The sequence below is a fragment of the Calidris pugnax genome, unplaced genomic scaffold (genome assembly GCF_001431845.1).
Source record: "Calidris pugnax isolate Ruff unplaced genomic scaffold, ASM143184v1 scaffold398, whole genome shotgun sequence".
NCBI lineage: Eukaryota > Metazoa > Chordata > Aves > Charadriiformes > Scolopacidae > Calidris > Calidris pugnax.
Window position 1 is genome coordinate 4,458,012 of NW_015091280.1, and position 18,720 is coordinate 4,476,731.

Genomic DNA, 18,720 nt, shown 5'->3' on the forward strand with positions numbered 1-18,720 from the left:
CTCGGCTGCCGCTCGTTGCGACACGGCGGTTGCTCAACCGGGCGGGAGGAGGGCTCTGCCCCGCTCCCCGGCGCGGGGGAAGGTGTGGGCAGCGGCCGGGTGCCGGGGGGAGGGCTCGGGCCCCGGCGGCGGTGACCGGGTGACCGGAGGCCCCGCTGCGCCCGAGCGCGCGGCGGTAACGGCCGCCTCAACAAGTGGCTGGCGCGCGCGGCCCGGGACGGCGGGTCCTTGTGCCCCCCGGCCTGGCCCCCGGCGAGAGCGGCCCTGGCGCCGGGGAGGGACGGGGTAGGGGTGTCTCCAGGTGCTCAGCGCCGCCGGCTCCGGGAGGGTTCTCCGGACAAGCTCCGTCTGTGCTTCCTGCCTAGAGATTGTTTTAATTTTTTTATTTTATTTTTTTTTCCCCCCAAGTTGCGCGTTCTTAATGCTTTGTAAGGGACGTGCAGTGTCGTCGACGCTCCTGGCTGTGTTCGGCCGAATTCGTGAGCGCTGCTCTCCTGCCGAACCGCAGGAATTGGTGTGGCGAAGCGCGTTTCCCGTGCGGTGCCGGTTCCCTGCGCAGCGCGGAGCGGGCAGGGCTCACAGCTCCCCTCCGGCGCTCTCGGCGGGCAGCTGAGCCCTCCCGCAGCCGAGGACCTGGCGCCGTGTGAGGGGGGGAATAAATCTTCATTAGTCCCAAAGAGTTCCTGAAAGAGAAACGGAAACCTTTCATGCCAGAATCCCTGGTTTGTCCAGCTCCGATGCATGTGCGCTTACGGACTGATGCTGGATACCTTCCAAAATCAAGAAAGCTTAGGTTTTGTGGGTTTGGTTTTTTTTTTTGTGTTTTTTCTCCAGAACTTTCTGCACTTACAGCCTTTCCTTGTCACTGCTGATGAGTTTTGTTCATCTGGAATTGACAACTGTAGCCAAAGTCAATGTTACATACTCTCTTAAGTCAGTGCTGCTGTTACACTGTTGGTATTGCACTTTACTCAGGCTTAGGAAGTTCTTGAAGCTGGGCATTACTAGAAACCCCAGTAACTAGTTTATCTATGTTTTCAGGACTGTAGTTTAGGGTTCAAAGTTACATGAATAGACGGAAGATGTCACAGAAATTTGGTCGGCCCGTGGTTTGCAGTATTAGCTAGGCACTCCCACAACTGTAGGTTTTCAAAGATAAATTAAAAGGTGAAACAAAACTTTATAATACACTTGCTTTTAGGAAAATCGCATATAGAGAAATACTGAATGCCCATAGACTTGGTGAGGGGTTGGGAGGCCTACTGGAATTCATTAGGGTGGCTGCGGAATCAATCGCCAGGTCACTTGGAAACTTGGGTCTAGAAGCTTCAGTTCAGACTGGTGATGGTTTTCCAGGCTTTGGAATTTTCATACCAGCAAACAATGCTTTTCAGATGAGTGAGAGAAAGAAACGGATTATTGAACAGAAATTCTTTGGTGAATGTTTTTTGGCCTTTCTTAAAATAATAGCAGGGATATCAGTAATATCAACAATGTTTTGTTGTGGATTGACCTGGAAACATGTTTGGATGGGGTTTTAACCTGTAATTATGTCGTTTTAAACATTTTTTTAAAAAGGAACTTCCTCCATGCATGGTCTTAAAAATATTTTTGTTGATGTCTAGTTAAATATCTGTTTGTCTTGAATAAAAATCACTTCCGTTAAGTCAGGTTTCACTTCCTTGGAATATCTGATGTCATAAATTTGCTAGTTCTCCAATTGTCTATTGACTTGTGGCACAACTCCAAACTCTAGTGCATGAAAGCCTTTGGAAAGAAAAAAAAAAAGGTCTGTCTTTGATTCTTGTGGTACAGTAAGGAGAGAACGTATCTTGCCTCTTTTTCCTGATTTCTCCACTCTTTTCCCTTTTTCAGCAGTTGAACATAGAGTCAATAGACTTGTGAGATGTTGCGCTTGCACACTGTTGCAAATGTGAAATTTAAAAACAAAATCCAGTAACAATACAAATGGTCAGAATGCTATGTATAGGAGGAGGGTGCAGGAAAAATGCTAACTTATTGTTGAGAAGTTGGGTGGAAACGCGTGCTGGTGTTTCGGTGGTTTAGCTGGAAAGCTGGTATTATGTCTGGGTGACCAGGGGCAGGGGGTTCAAGTAGCTGAAGTGCTTTTTCATAGATCTAGAGATACATGTGGAAGCTTTGCCCTTGGTTCTATAAGAGTTGCCACCAGTTAACTTATCTGAAAATAAATAGGTGGGTTGTTGGGCTGTGGAATGTGGCATTGTATTTTATGCAAAGTCCATGGGGTTGCTTGGCTTTGTGGTGGACTTTCTGACTTGCCACACTTAGTAGCAGCAGCAGCCCCTTCAGCTGTGAAATTAACCCTTTCTCACAACTGGTGGTTTCTGTGAAAGCAGGCCAGGAGAGAGAAATCTGAAATAAGTGTCATTTACACAGTTAGGTAGAAAAACTTGTTTGGGTTATTTTGTTGTTGTGGGTTTTTTTTTTTTTTTTTTTTTTTGTAAATGTGTGTTTGTTTTCAAACTGATACCCTTGGAGCAGTGACACATGTGGTGTTTCACACTACATCTCTATCTCAATTAACTTGCTGCAGAATATGAGGACTTTGAATCATGAAAAAAATAATTCATTATTAGTGTCTGAGTCCATGAAACAAGTTGTTTTGCAGCAGCACTGTTAGTCCTCGGAGTTGCTCACCGTGTGAAAGTTTCAGTGTGTTTTGTTTTGATAACTATATCAGATCAAGTGGCAAAAATAATCTTGCATTAGAGATTGAACAGGTTTTTTTAAAATAAAGTTTTAGAAATCACAGTAGTAACTTGTAAGCAGGCAGTTTTGCTGTGGGTTGGCAAGGTGTGTATTTATGATCACAGATTAACAGCAGGTAACAAAGTGGTGGATCTGTCAATCAGAGATTCTGCAAGGTTAAGATTACGTGGTTTTGTATAATGCCTGAAGTACCGGTTAGTTTATGTGTAACAGTGGCCAATCTGTCAAATTTACATGGATAAATCTTTATATCTCAACTTTTGGTGGAAATAAATTCAGGAATGTGGTTCCATTTACATATCTTAGAATTGCAGAGTGAGGCCCTCATGTGCAAATGCTTGTGGATATGTAGCTACCAAAATAATTGAATTTACATATTGGCTTCAGAAGATTAAAGAAACAAATAGTGACACTGATATGTCAAAGAAAAGCTTTCTTTGAGAAGTAGGATTGGAGCAATTATACTGTCTCCCACTGATATTTTTTTCTTGGGTTGGGACTATGCACATTGTTTATTTGTTTTGGTTTTGGCAGTGTTAGGTAGCCCAAGTTTAATTGCTAGTATGCTACAGAATATGGCCTTTTGGAAATTTGTACCCAAATGGAGGACTTAGACTGTCCTCCAATACCTTCTTTGCTTCTTCCACTTCATGGCTTTGGCCACAAAATGCCACAAATCTTCTGCAGTTGCATTCAAAAGGGGAAAGAAAAGAGGCTGGGCGAGGGCAGCTGTGAGAACTTTGGTTATTTAGTTTCTTACCTTAGATACTCTTGATTTAAAATTGTGAATTAATTGAACTTGGGAGTAATTTTGGGTCTTCAGAGCTAAATCTATCTATTTATCTAAAATATATAATTAGGTTTTATGTTTACTTTTTAAAAAGGGTAATAGTGATGCTCTATAATACTATACTTCTATAATTTAAGTAGTACTATAATTTTTCTCTTGCTGGAAATAAACCTAATATAAATTTGCTACTCAAGTTTTGTTTCAAAATTTTCAAACTTGCATATTTCTGATAAGTAGTGTTGTGTTAAATATTCACTGTGAAACTGAATGCAAAAGGGTGCTCTTCTGTTTTCAGAATATCTTCTTATTACTTGCAAGGCTATTCTGATTTTTAGAACAGCTTTGTGAATTCTGCATCAAATGTCTTAAAGGAACTCTATCAGCGGTATCAGTGTCTAGTTTTATGCTTGTGTAACTTAACTCTGCTTGTTGCTCTAACACTGAACGGTTTTACTTCCCATGTTAAGTTGATAAGTGATCCCCAGATTTTTTACTACTTTTTTTTTTTTTTTTTTTTTAAACAGAATATTTGCACAAGTGAGGTATAGTTCCCCGGGGTAGGGCTGGAGTGAGTTGACCTGATGGGATAGATCTACCTCTGAACACCTGGGGGCTATCGAAGATTTAGACTAAAGTCTCTAAATTTCTTTTCATGATATTCTTCTGAGGCTTTTGTTCCCACATTTCTTGTATCCAGAGCATAAAGCAGAGGCTTTTGTTCATGCCTTAATTTGGAAATGATGAACATTTAAAGTGATATGGCGTCCATTAGGGGCTTGCCCTGTTTGGGTTATTCCTGTTCTCCCCTTGCCCCCAGTCCCCATATATCCACTGGATTAAAAAAATAAAAAGCCCTGAGAGGATTCAAAGATGAGTTAGACGATGTAAGTTTTGAGTTTGCATACACACGGCCGCTTGATGCAATGGCTTGTTTGGGTAGTAGAAGCAGATATAGTTTTGTGGAAGTCATGGGTGTGTTTGTGGTTTGTGTTGTCAGTTAATAAGAATTAACAAGAATATTTGTGTGTCTTTTGGTTTTCCGATGCAGTATTCTTGTGAAGCATTTGCTAATTTTCAGTGTTTCTGAAAGTCCATTGATGTCTGAATGCACAGAGGGTATCTTTAACAAAGCAATGAAATATTTAAAAAATAAGCATAAGAACAGTCAGTTGTTTATGAAAGCTTTTGTGTAGAATGTGCAATAACTGGTGTTCTGTGGGATCGACCTGACATTTGAAGAGGCTCACAGTCCTGCTGTAAATGGTTTGGAAAATATTGTAAAAAAACCCTCTAGAAAATAGAATAACTAGTAGTGTTTACAGTGCTTGAGTTTCTTGTGGTGGCTACTTATTGAGCAATGCCTCTTTTTTATCTTTTGTAAATAAGGTGCTTGAGAGATGGATATTGCTGCATATTTCTATTTTCTAAGAATGAAACATGGTATTTCAAAATGTTATTTTCAGATAGCAATTTGATGTTTATGAGTATAGAATGTTAATAATAGAAGAATATAAAGCATACCTGATTTTAAAGGCTGCTTACATTTGTGTCACTACAAATAACCCCCCAAAAGACTGCTTTCAAATGCTGCAGCGTGATGGGTTTCTGTTGGTATTCATGAGTATTGCTGTTTAGTATTGTGTCCTGTGGAAGGCTGTGAGTTGGGCTGTGGTTTGTGCATGGGGACACACATGGGGACAGACACACGTACACACCGAGGAGAAGAGGTAAAGAAGGGTGAATGTTGTCAGTAGAAACTCAAAGTGAAGTAGAAAGTTGATGCGGTAGAAAGAAGCGCATAAAAAGTAATTTAAAAAATATATTGGGCATTGTATCCTCTTCCTGATTGGCTTCACACCTCAAATTCCTTCCTCTGTTTTTGAAAAACAACTTTGGTCCTTAGGCCTGTACTATTTCCACCTTTCAGTATTCCTGTGGGGTTTTTTTTTGTTTTGTTTTGTTTGTTTTTCTTCTAGTCTGTCATTAAATATAATACTCACTGAATTTCACTGAATTTTTTAGAGTTGGAAGGGACCATAGAGATCATCTAGTCCAACTCCCCTCCTGAAGCAGGATTGCCTAGAGCATGTTACTCAGGACGGCATCCAGGCGGGTCTTGAAAATCTCCAGACAAGGGGACTCCACACCCTCCCTGAGCAGCCTGTTCCAGGGCTCTGTCACCCTCACCGTGAAGAAGTTTTTTCTCATATTTGAGTGGAACCTCTTATGTTCCAACTTGTGCCTGTTGCCCCTCGTCCTCTCACTGGCAACCGCTGAACAACCCACCCTTTAGATACTTATAAGCATTGATAAGGTCTCCCCTCAGCCTTCTCTTCTCCAGACTAAAGAGTCCCAGCTCTCTCAGCCTTTCTTCATAAGGGAAATGCTCCAATCCTTGAATCATCTTCGTCGCCCTTCGCTGGACTCTTTCCAGTAGTTCCCTGTCCCTCTTGAACTGAGGAGCCCAGAACTGGATGCAGTATTCCAGTTGTGGCCTCACCAGTGCAGAGTAGAAGGGGAGAATGACTTCCCTCGACCTACTAGCCACACTCTTCCCTGTGCAGCCCAGTATTCCGTTGGCCTTCTCTGGCCACAAGAGCACTGCTTGCTCATTGTCATTTTGCTGTCTACCAGGACCCCCAGATCTTTCTCCTTGGAACTTGTCTCCAGCAGGTCCACACCTAACCTGTATTGGTGCCTGACATTCTTCCTCCCCACGTGCAGGACCCTACACTTTTCCCTGTTGAACCTCATGAGGTTCTTCCCAGGGTCCTCCTTCTTGCCCTTTTTGAAGACTGGAGTGATGTTGGCCTTCCTCCAGGCTTCAGGCACCTCTTCTGTTCTCCATGACCTTTCAAAGGTGATAGAGAGTGGCCCAGTGATAACATCTGCCAGCTCTCTCAGCACTTGAGGATGCATCCCATCAGGGCCCATGGACTTATGAATCTCCAGTTTAGCCAAGTGGTCCCAAACCCGGTCCTCCTCTACTGGAGGAAAAATTTTCTCTCTCCATACCCTCCCCCTTGCCTCCAAGGCCAGAGATTCATGAGGGGCAGCCTTAGCAGTGAAGACTGAAGAAACGAAGTCATTCTCTCCGTGTCTTCCCCCACTAGGGTGCCCATCTCATTCATCAGTGGGCCCACATTATCTCTAATCTTCCTTTTACTGTTTACATACTGAAAAAAACCCTTTTTGTTATTCTTAACTGTAGTGGCCAAGATGAGCTCAGCTTGAGCCTTGGCCCTTCTAATTTTCCCCCTGCATATCTTCACCGCTTCCTGGTATTTCCCCTTGCCTGCCAGGCCCCTTTTCCAAAGATCATAAACCTTCTTTTTGTTCCCGAGCTCCAGCCAAAGCTCTCTATTTGGCCAGGCTGGTCTTCCCTTCCTGCTTGTTTTTTGGGACTTGGGTATGGCTCTTTCCTGCGCTTTTAAGAGTGCCTCCTTGAAGTACAACCAGCCTTCCTGGGCACCCTTTGCCCTTTTGGCTTATTAATCCCCCATTATTTCTTTCCCAACCCCCAAAGGAATTAAGGACATGTGTGTTAACCACATGTGAGTTTTCACTCCATTAAGTGTCGTGTCTTTATATACTGCTGGTTCATGGAGGCATGGGCTGGTGTTCTTCACAGTGCCCTGGGGGTCCTGGCCTGAGGAGACGTGTATTAGAAATAATTTATGCTTTACAAAGTATAATATTCTGTAAAGTGAAATCTGCAGAGGAAAGGACTGTGGTGACAGCGGTGGGTGGGAAGGGAACCAGTAGTCAGGGAGGAGATGCTGTCTGGAAGCGAGGGGAGGCTCTGGTGGGGCCTCAGCGGCCTGGGGCTGGAGGTGGGCAGGCCAGGGAGCTGGGGGCCCTGGGGCTGGAGGTGGGCAGGCCAGGGAGCTGGGGGCCCTGGGGCTGGAGGTGGGCAGGCCAGGGAGCTGGGGGCCCTGGGGCTGGAGGTGGGCAGGCCAGGGAGCTGGGGGCCCTGGGGCTGGAGGTGGGCAGGCCAGGGAGCTGGGGGCCCTGGGGCTGGAGGTGGGCAGGCCAGGGAGCTGGGGGCTCTGGGGCTGGAGGTGGGCAGGCCAGGGAGCTGGGGGCCCTGGGGCTGGAGGTGGGCAGGCCAGGGAGCTGGGGGCTCTGGGGCTGGAGGTGGGCAGGCCAGGGAGCTGGGGGCTCGGTGTGGTGGTTCTGCATCAAGGCCTGTGTCTATGTATGCAGTCCATGTAGGTGTGTGGAATGGCCAAATGTCAACGAGGCACAGTAGAATGTAAGTCCTGTTACTAATTTAACAAAAAACCCAATGATCAGTCCAAACCCTAGGAAGAAATCGAATTTTAAATGTAGCTTTACAACTACCTGAAAGGAGGTTGTAGCGAGGGAGAAGTCTGTCACTTCTCCCAAGTCACAGGCGATAGGACAAGAGAAAATGGCCTCAAGTTGCACCAGGTGAGGTTTAGATTGGAGATTAGGGAAAATTTCTTCACAGAAAGGGTTATCAAGCATTGGAACAAGCTGCCCAGGGAAGCGGTTGAGTCGCCATCCCTGGAGGTATTTAGAAGACGTATAGATGTGGCTGAGGGACATGGTTTAGTGGTGGAGTTGGCAGTGTTAGGTTAATGGTTGGATTCAATGGTCTTAAAGATCTTTTCCAACTTAAACAATTCTAGGATTCTATGATTTTAATCTTTCAGTTTGCTTATATCAGGTTTGAATGGAGGTTTCCTGGGAGTCTTACGTGCACCATGACATTAGGATTAGGCCATAAGATCATGAGGTAAGGAACGCTTGTCTGTGTGTCTGAGGTATTTTAAATTATTTACTTGTAGTAATAATTTAAGTGTGAAGAGGTGGCTCTGTGTGGAGAAGAGCTGTTTTGTTTTTCTTTTCATGGGAGGGCTGTAGTTGGGAAACTGTGATAAATGCTGACTGGAAAGTGAGTAGTTTCTCTGAACCCTCTTGAATGAAGAGAAGCAGCATCATTAGTCTGGCAGATTGTCAGCAGCAAATGGTACATTAATTTTTGGCACAAAACACAAAACTCTTACAAGCAAAAAAAGAGACTTTCTGTTGTTAACACTAAAAATGATGAGGGACTGATTATCTGTTCTCAGCAGGCTGATATTTTGCAGCTTCTTTTTAATATCCACGTAAGACAGACACTATGCATTTGACAAAAATCCTTTTATATTTTATTAAAAATAAAAAAACCTTTCTAATATACTGAAAATCTACATCTATCTACACAGCTATCTTGTCTTTAATAACTTTATATGATTACAAACTATGTATGAACTATTAAAAAATTCAAATATTATTTAAAGGTAAAGAGATAGCACTATTAAGATATTTATTGAACTGTATGGAATATAGTGGGTCTCATCCTAGACCGGTTTTGTTTCCCCAGCGCTTCAGAATTACTGTTTCTTGTCTAGTAGTAGTAGTAACATAAGGAAGTAGTATTTTTTATTTAAAATGTTTATTTACACTTGGATTAGGTGATCTCTATCTATATTGAAAATTTTAGTAAGCTCAACATAATGATCAAACTTTATTTTTTACCTGAGTAATAATAAAAACGTTTTTCTTTATTAATTTGTTGCTTTAAGTGTTAGGGTACCATTTTTTAATGCCCAATGTGATTCTGCCTAAGTTGTTAGAGTTCAGCTAACGCAAACACATAAAAATTGTTTATTTTTATATGGCAGTCTGTTTTGATAATTATAGCAATTTCTACTTCCTTTGGGTGTTGTAAATAAATCTGGTGTATGAAGAGCTGCAGTCATTAAGAATAGCAGAGAAGCACTGCATAAAAAGGAAATGTTATTTAGTAGGAATTGAATTCTTCAGTAAAAAAAAAAAAGATTTGCAAAACTGTGAAGATCCAAATAAAAAGTTAGAAGTAGTGTTAAGACCACAACCAAGTCTTTCCCTCATAATTTCTCATCTGAATCTGTAGTAGTTTCATCAAGATTTGTAGTAACTGTATCCTTTGAAATTGAATGTGCTTATTGGGTGCTTTCATAATTTCTGTCACTGCAAATATGCTGGATTAAAACTCACTTTGATTTGCTGTTCACCACAAAATGACAGAAGTTATTATCTGTTTCCACTTTTTAAATAAAGAGCTTCTCTCTCCGTATTTTTTCCCTTTATTCCATTTTGTTTAATTTGAAAGTTTCAACATTCATTTACTTGGGTGAGAAATACTGTGGTGGAAGCACTGGCTGGGGATTTGTAATAATTAGGTTTTGTTTCCAAGTGTGTTACCTGGTTGCTGTGCGAGCTTTGAGATGTTTGGTTTTCATCGTATATTTTCATCTGTGCGTTGGGGATGGGGCAGTTATTTGCTTGGTGAACTTTTTTCTGTTTATGTCCTCGAACATACATAATGTCAGCTGTCATAGACTGTAAAGTATGTGAGATGCTGCTTTAGGATAAATGCAGACACTTAATCAGAAGATACTTTGTAGCAGTGATGGTAGTTGAAATGAATAGCAAATAGGTTTTATGTGCCTTATATTAGGATAGAGAAAACGTAAATGTATTTTTAAGTGGCCCCATTTAAAACAATCCTTTTAAGTGGCTGTGTATAATCATCCCAGCTGATGCACAGCCTCACTTTGCCTAATGTCTGTGAAAATGCTTTTGTTGAAAGAAAATATCCTTTATTGTATTGAAAAAAAGAGACATTATTCATAAAAAGTAACTAGGAGCAGACTGTAATACAGGAGCTAAAGTATTTTTAACGCATCATATTAAAAGATTAAAAAGTTAGACTCTTTCGAGTATTGTTGTCATGGGAATAGAAGTTTGAATGATTAACCCCCTTCTATTTATAGCTGTTTTTTTCTGAGTTAATATTCCTGTTCCAGTTAATTTCTAGGTACACTTTATAAGAAGGCAGAGCGGTTCTTGCCTTAGTCTTTTACTGCAGCTAATCATTTTAGTGTCCTCAAGTTACTTTCTTTTTAATGTGAATTTCACAAATCATGCTGCTGTATTTTCAGATTTATTAGTACTTTGATAACTTGTCAACTTTTATTGCATGCAACTACAGGATTTAAAGAGGCCTTGAGCGTTTTGTTGGCTCCTTTTGTTCCCCCATCATTACTTGCCAGTTTTTAAAGTATATCACTGCTTAAGACTGATCTTCTGGGGTTATTTGCTCATGAAAATGAGAGATACAGGCCGTGTGTGCTATGCTGATAAAGCTCAAAAGAGTCAGACCTAATATATACCAATTATTATGAAAATTTTCCACCCTCTTGATGCTAAAAGTTGCTTCTTCATTGTTAGTATAATTGGGGCTTGTTGGCCAGGAAGTAGCATGCTTCTTTTAATGTGTTCTTTAACTCTGTGGAGTAATAAAGGGTTTCTACCTATGTAATGGTGGTTTTCTTGAAAAACGGGTGGTGTGGTTGGTTAGACACCTGATATAAGAAGGAGTCTTCAGAAATGGCAGCATTCATGAAACTTTCAGCTCGCATTTCTACATTTTGGTGATTATCAGACCTGGTTAACCTGAAGAAAGATTTCTTAGGGTGCAGTGGCAAATGAAGTGGTGTCAGTGGTGTTTAATTTTCTGCTGTTCTGATGCACTTTTTTTTCCCCCCCTTGTGATTTACTGGTGAAAAGTAAAATAGAATTATAGAGGAGCTTTGTTTTCTTTTTGACTTATCATGGGAGAGAATTTGAAAGGAGTTAAGGCAAATATTTTTCAAGTCTTCCCTCAAGACTTGCACCTCCTGCTAAATCTCTCTTTTGCTGTCAAGTGTGACGGTGAGAAATTTTTATCATGACCCATTATTGTTTGCGTGAATGTTGAAAAGCCTTTGCTTTCATTTGCAAGAGTTGCTTTTCTGATTTCTGATTTTATGGCATATTTTAAGAATTGCTTTCTTAACTACAAATGCTGCTGCTCTAGTGCTCTTGTACGTGCCCAGGTTTATATACCTGGTATATTACTGCTCTTGTTTGGAGGTGAAGCAAGTTCTTCTGATGTAGTGAAGTGATCGTCAAAAGAAAGTCTCTAGTGGTTTGCTCTGGAAGAAGGAGGTCATTCTCATTTATCAGAGAAAGTGAGAGCTTTTAGGTGCCTGTTGCCAGAAACTGCTGTAAATATTGATCTTGTAATTCAGGGGTAGTGGGAGGTTAAGTACATTCTCCACCATGTCTGTTGCCTCTTCTCCTCTGTCCTTTCACACCTTGTGTGTGAAGATGTCAGAGAACGTATCATTTTTAGTCCAGCCTTTGTCAGGTTCCTCTTTAGTCTTGTGGCTTTAGAGGTGTTAGACAGAAAGTTAAGAGTGCCATATTTTATTCTTTCCATCTTGCTGGTTGTGGTTTAGCTCAGTGCCAGGAATTGCTTTACAGCTTGATCATATAGAACATAGAAATATCTTATTCTGGTGGCAGCAGTTGTATTCACCATAGCATCTACGATACAGCGGGTAAGAAGCTGTTCACCTGTGTTAGAGCTCTGCCAAGCAGTTTGCTCACTTTACAGAAGAACCTTATTCCCCAGGGTTTCTGTGCTCTGCCAGCACTGCTGTCACAGGGGGTGGTAGCTCTTGCCACTTGTCCTGCAAAATTCATGGCAATGGACTGAAAAGGGTGCCTAGAGCAAGTCATGGCTCTAGTACTACTATAACTCTCTTCCTTCTCAGAACATAGAAGTAAACTCACTGCAGTGTTCCCTGACGCCGCAAAAAACTTTTACTTCTGTCAGAATTAAGCCTGTAGAAAAGATTGCTTTTTAATCTACTGAAACCTTTTCATTAATGAAGGAAGCTGAAAAATGCCACATAGTCTAAATTACTGTGCTGAGCATTCCAGCTGATGGAAATATGAGAGTTGGGCATTTGTGTTTTTTTACAATCAAGAGTTCTGTAATTTTAGATGAGATGTCTAAAAGTGATGAAAAACATGAATGCTACTCAAATCTGACTTTTATATCCAAATCCGGATTTGAAGTGGTGATTTGATAAGAGGAGGGTTGTGGTTTGTATGGGTTTTTTGTTTGTTTGTTTGTTTTAAAACAAGCACTCTCCTGCTCTTCTAGCCTGGGAGTGCTGCAAATTTGGGGCTCTAAAATTATGCGATGTAATGAGTTGTCATGCTGAAATTATACTTGATATTTTTACAGTTTTTCTGAAAAAAACCCCAAGCTTCAAAATACCTGCCCAAAACTCAACCAAATTTCCATGAGCAGAGCCTGAAAGCTCCATACTTGAGTTATTCTTCCTGGTTTTGATACATAGTAACTTTCATAAAGAAACCAAATTAAGTTTATTAATATAGAGGGGAATCCTGTTTTTTAAAAAAATAACATAAATAAAAATTAATGGCGACGCTAGGAATTATTTATCAGCTCTATGAAGACAGAATCATTGATGACTTTATCTTGTGGATGTACCAGATGATCGAGAAAGCTATAGAACCTTTATGTAAAAAGGCATTAAAGGAGATAGTCTATCAATATATATTGCGTTGCAGTTATATTGAAAATAGTTAACAAAGGGGATAAAATAATCTTGCTATAAATATTGATATTAATGCAAATAATTGTAATTGTAATTGTTAGATGCTTTAATTTTTCCTTCTCTGTCACAAAAAATAGTGATTACTTTTCATTTGAGAGACTATTTACTATATACAGGATGTTAGTGATGAAATACTGTTGATATTTATCATGTGGTAATATTTGGACCAACAGCACGTTGGACCACGGCAGGATGTCTTTGATGTACACTTAGCAAGACACTACTCTGTTCATAATCTCTTGCAATCCACACTTGGGAGTGGAGCTTGTTTTAATCATAAACAAAAAAGCCTTTAAATTGGTGTCTGGAGATAAGTGGGAAGTAGCTTCACAAAATGGCTCTTAACAATTAATTGCTGAAAAATTGTTAGTCTTGTTATTTAACTCTAAATATGCACACAACAAAAAGCAGAATTTGGGAACTAAGTAGAAGTAAATTTGCATAGTTTCACCATATCAGACATTTAGCAGAATGTAAATGGGAAGTGAGACATCAGCATGTGAAAGTAGTGAAGAAAACAGACTGCACAGAAGAGATTACAAGATACAGAAATGAGGAGTAGTCCTATTAATAATGTTTCAAGTAACTAAATAATTGTGATAAGATCTTTGCAGAGCTGAGATTAAGACCCACTGTTTTATTTCTCTGCACATAAATATTTATTCATCTAGTAATTTTGGGGTGGAACCTGCAGGTTTTTTGCAATGTTTCTAGGTCTATGACAGTACTAAGTCGAAAGTGCATCAGGAATAAGGGCCATACTCAGGTGTGCTGAATTCTTAGGAAGTGCCTCCTCAGGGAGAGCTATGTGCCTTCAGCCTTTCAGAGTTTAAGCCAGTCAGAGGGAAATCATGGAGAAGGATTTTATGAACCTCAGAATGTCTGAAAATGGTCTTGAGCTCATCACATCAATGTAAGTTTTCTTTATCAGAAAATGATGGTGTGGAGATACTTTTGTTCTCTAACAAGTCCTTTTGTACTCTGTTATGCCCAATAATTAACTTGGCTGCAAAAGCAGGTTTTAAAACAAAAGTATGAGCCATAATTGTGATGTGATACGGGACCAAAAGAGCCAGCGTGTCACTGGCGTCTCACAGGTACAGTGATTGCTGTGCTGCTGGCAACTAATGCCTCCCCCCCGAGACTTCTGTGTTCAAATATTGCTTTAGATGTAATGAAAATCCATACAGAAACAACTTTTAAAAATTATTGCTGACAATCCATTTTAGCGTTCAGAAAGATGAATTTTGGTAGTATGACTGCTAAGGGTGTGCAGCGGTTGCAGACCAGTTGATGGGCAGTTAATTAACTCCTGCAAACCTCTGTAGATGTCACAAGGGCTTGTGCAGGGTGGTGGGTTTGCCTGCACCTGCCTAAACTACTGCTCAGTGCTCAAATTAGCTCAGTCTCAAGCCTTTGAGCTTCACACCCTGTGTGTGCAAGTGCATATAGATACGGATTTCTTGGAAGAGGAGCACTGCTCTGTGATCACAGCTTCCAACTCTTGGCTTCTGCAAGCCAGATTTACTGAACTGGATCTAGAAAAGCTGCAGGACTGGCCTGGATGTGAAAGTGATGTGTGGGCTCTGGAAGGAGGTGGGGGAGCTTACATCTTCACATGGGTTAAGTCTGGTCAATCTAAATTAGTCACTTCTTTGTAACCAGCTCTGGAGCTACTGAACCAGTTGGGTAATCACTTGTGTCCTAAACTGGAAATGAGCTGGAAAGATCTACTCATTTGACTCCATTTTTATCAATCAGTATAAAGCAAATCTAAGCGCCTGTTTGTGAGTCATCTGAAATATAAAAACACTACCGTTTTTGTAAAGTGGTCACACGCAGCCTAGAACTTTGTGCTTTTTGAACTGTACCCTCAGATGAAGGACATTCCTCAGCCCAGAATCTCTCCTAGGATGTTTTGATATTCCTCTGTTGTCGTAAGTTATCAGCACTAGCAGCCAGCCCTCGCTAATACTGATCACATTTGCAGGGTCTCCCTCTTACAGAGACTTCGCTACTCCTGATTTCAGGACGTTGCTCTCGGATCAGGGAATGCTTTCTTGCCTAACAGAATGAGAGAGGAAAATTCTGCTGTCTGCTAGAGTCTTTTTTTGTTAAGCTTCATTAGCAGTGACGTGTTCCCCTTCTGCTTTGCCCAGAAGCATTTCTTTTGAAGGTGGCAGAGCAGAAGAAAAGCGGTTGAATCATTCTGGGAAAAGAAAAATAAATTATTTTTGTTCAGGTTTTTGTTTGTTGATCCTAAATCGTGCAGGTAGTATCTTGCCATCTGGAAGTATCTGTTCTTTCTACGTTTAGTTGAAGGTCCTTCATATTTCAGTGCCAGTAAAAACCCCAAAGTCCTTTGCTCTTTTGTTATTGAGTGGTAAGCTACAGTGAGTAGGAGGATTACTGGGTTACTAAACCCTGGGCACCATCAGGATATATCACCGTGAAAGAAAGATTCTCCTCTGCGTCCCCACCCAGAATTAAATCCAAATGTCAGTAACTGATGCCCTGTTAGAAATCAGTATTTTCAAAATAAAGAGTCAATAAGAACTTGAAAGATCTTTTTAGTATTGTCTTACAGTTCTAATCTGAAAGGAATTTAGCAGTGTGTGTAACCAAGTAAAAAAAAAAAAATTTATTGTAAAGTATATTAGTATGTGCTTGTGTGTGTATAAATTTCTTCTGAATGAGGCTGTCGGACGCTGAAGGGGACGTTGGAGAGATGAGCCATAGCTTGGTGAGGCGGGCTCTCTGGGTAGGGTGAATGTGGCTTCGTGAGAGGGTGATTCATAGCCATTGAGTACAGAGCTTCTGCTCTGAATCACCCACTGGATAAATGTAATTATGATATCGAGTTGTTCTTAATGAAGACGTGTGACTGAATTTAGCTTCAGATTATGTTTTTAACTGTTATCCATTTAACTTAAAGAATAACACCGGCTTGCATTTTTAGTTAGTCATCAAAATGCTTTGTGGTCTTTGTTTTGTCCGTCTTCAGGAAAAAGCCTTAAAGCTGACTGGTAGTTCTGACATAGATCTCTGTTTGCAACTCCTGTGGGTTAGAGCTTGGTATTCTGCAGTTTCTGGCTTTGCTTGGTTTTGTTTTGTTTTCTGTGGGTATTTTTACAGGCTGAGAGCTTGTAGCTATGTGCCTGTTTTGTTTTGGTTAAAAGATTTTGTACAAGATAGGTGGGTTTCATAGAGCAATTGTGTTCTGCATTTTAAAGTGACACATTGCAGAAAAGGTTGAGACTTTTTTGTTTTTTAAAGAATATTATTGGGTTTTGATCAATTGCCAACACCCGTGAAAGCAGAACACAAGGAAGAACACTACTGAGCGTGCATTATCAATACAATATTTTGACTGTTGATATTAGTGCAGAAAAAACTGCCACCTTTAAAAGATCAGAACTGGTCTTGGCTGTTGAAGAGAGTATGGGCACTGTGTAATGATGCTCACGTACAGTTCTCCTGTGTGGATCAGTCTGCACACAGCACTATGCAACATACAGGAAATAATTTTTTCTGATTGAAGCTTTAACTTGCATTTTCAAATTTACACTAAGAGGCACAGTATGTGGAAGTTGGAAGTTGCTATGCTTTAGCCAAATGTACCCTGCTGCTGCAAATTCTTCTTGTTCTTGCTGTTTTAATTCCTGAACTTGTAATGGTTTAACTAATGACAGCAGTAAAAGTTCTTGAAGAATTCTGTGCTTATTGTTGCTGAACCTTAGGACTGAGGAATGAGGGAAAAGAACGTTGCTTTATATTTCTCAGTGTTTTTTTTCATTTGAAGATATTTGGTGTATTTATTGATGGTTAATTATCCTCTTGACTCAGACTGTGAAATGGTGAGTTTTTACATTGCCAAGTGGCTGTTACAGCAGCTAATTCAGCTTGACACTCACTTGTCCAATCTTCAGGGCTATTGAGAGCATGAAATGCACAAGACAGCTTTGAGGGAGCTGAAGAAGTGGACCAAAAGCTATAAAATGCCTTAGCTGTATGTTTCTCTGTGTATCACTGTCCAAAACACCTGTTTGTGCTCTCAGCTCTGGTCCTGATGCCTTCCTCAGTGCATCTTCCAGAGCAGGAGGTTTCTTTGCAGAGAGGAAGATAATGCGAGGAACTGCTGTATCATGTCATTCAACCTACTCAGAGTTCCTTCTCCTAAAGCAAACCTGGAGTGTCCTCACTAACAAACTGTTTCTTTGTGTGCTCTGGCAGAATTCACAGAGGAGCCTGTCTGATGGGTCTAGAAATTGTTATTGAGTAGAAGACCATAGGGCCACAATTAGCCCAATAATTTTTATGTGGCATCTTATATTGCTTATGAATTATTTTTTCCTTTTTTTTTTTTTCTCTTTCTTTCATAGGTTCATATGTGTTTCTGTGGATGTAAAGAAGCACAGAGGGTAGCTATAGAACTGTAGAAAGTTTTACTACATTGTCACAGGGGTTTTGATTGCCACCACACAGTTCTGTGGTTCCTGAATTACTTAAGATTGTTATTGTTTTCTCTAAAACAGTTATGATTTGTATAAAACCAGTATCTATGTAATAAATGTGTAATGAAAGAATTCACAAAAATGATTATTTTGCAAAATACAACTTCTCATGCCAAAGTTGCAAGCTGAAATGGAGTAGGATTTGTGTTAGGTCCCTGGTGGTGCTTTCTGTAGAAGTGGTTGGGTGTGGGCCCAAGGGGAAGTGCCCGAGGTCAACGGTGACCCATGAAGAGGCCCCATTGGTAATGTCTGAGCGACAGTTCTGTCTTTGCCATGTTCCCCAGAGAGATGCAGTGGAGAAAAGGTGTGTGCTCATCAGTGTTTGGTTTATGTTCACTCCTTGAGACAGTTGCTTCCAGTTTTTCTGGTCTTTACTCTGTTCCTAGACACTGTGCCTGCACGTTTCTTACGTAGTTGGAGTTCTCGCTAGCTGTGGATGGTAGTTGGAAGGCCAGGAGGGTTTGTTCCTTGGTCTATTATGTGATATAGTCACCAGCCTTTAAAAAATTTTCCACTCGTGCTTTGAAGATAGAAAGTGTACTGGCATATGAAAGGTTGACCATGAGGTGTTTTGCAGTTGTGCTGATAACCATCTCTCATAACCTCTGTTCTGCTGGTCTGAAAAACAAGAAAGGTTGGTCAGCTGGAAAAAGCAAGCTGCACACTGTCATCCTGTAGTGAAGGGTTTGTTTCTAATGCTTGAATATGGTAGTGGGTAGTTTGTCTGTGCACCTCAGAGATGTTGTAAGGTCTGGAGGACTAGCCATCCCCCTGGCTGTCCTTGCTGCGCCTGGTTGCAGAGGACCAGCAGGAAGCCTATTGGAAATGTCATGTCTGAATGCAGTGGAGATGCAAACTACTGTGAGAGCGGTGGGGCAAAAGGAGGGAGAGCTGTAGGGAAGCCAGCAGAAATCTAGCAAGCAAGAGGCTGTGGAGAACACAGGAACTGATAAACTGGCAGGAGCTATTCACAACGTACTGGTTTGTTCAATGTGTACAATTTATGGACCCTATATATTTTCTGGGCTTTATGCATGTGCCTAACCCCCAGTTTGGGTGCCAGTGCATTTCCCACTGTGCTAATACAAGTTTCTTTCATTTCTCACCAAATTCTGAATAAGGCATGAGGAGCATT

At 41.0% G+C, this 18,720-nt stretch overlaps 1 protein-coding gene across 1 annotated transcript in view; it reads left to right on the forward strand.

The window, feature by feature from the left end:
• PIK3CB (phosphatidylinositol-4,5-bisphosphate 3-kinase catalytic subunit beta) overlaps positions 1-18,720 on the forward strand; it is a gene marked incomplete at its 3' end in the record, with an annotated part of 94,469 nt that overhangs the window by 21,923 nt on the left and 53,826 nt on the right. The window lies entirely within an intron of this gene.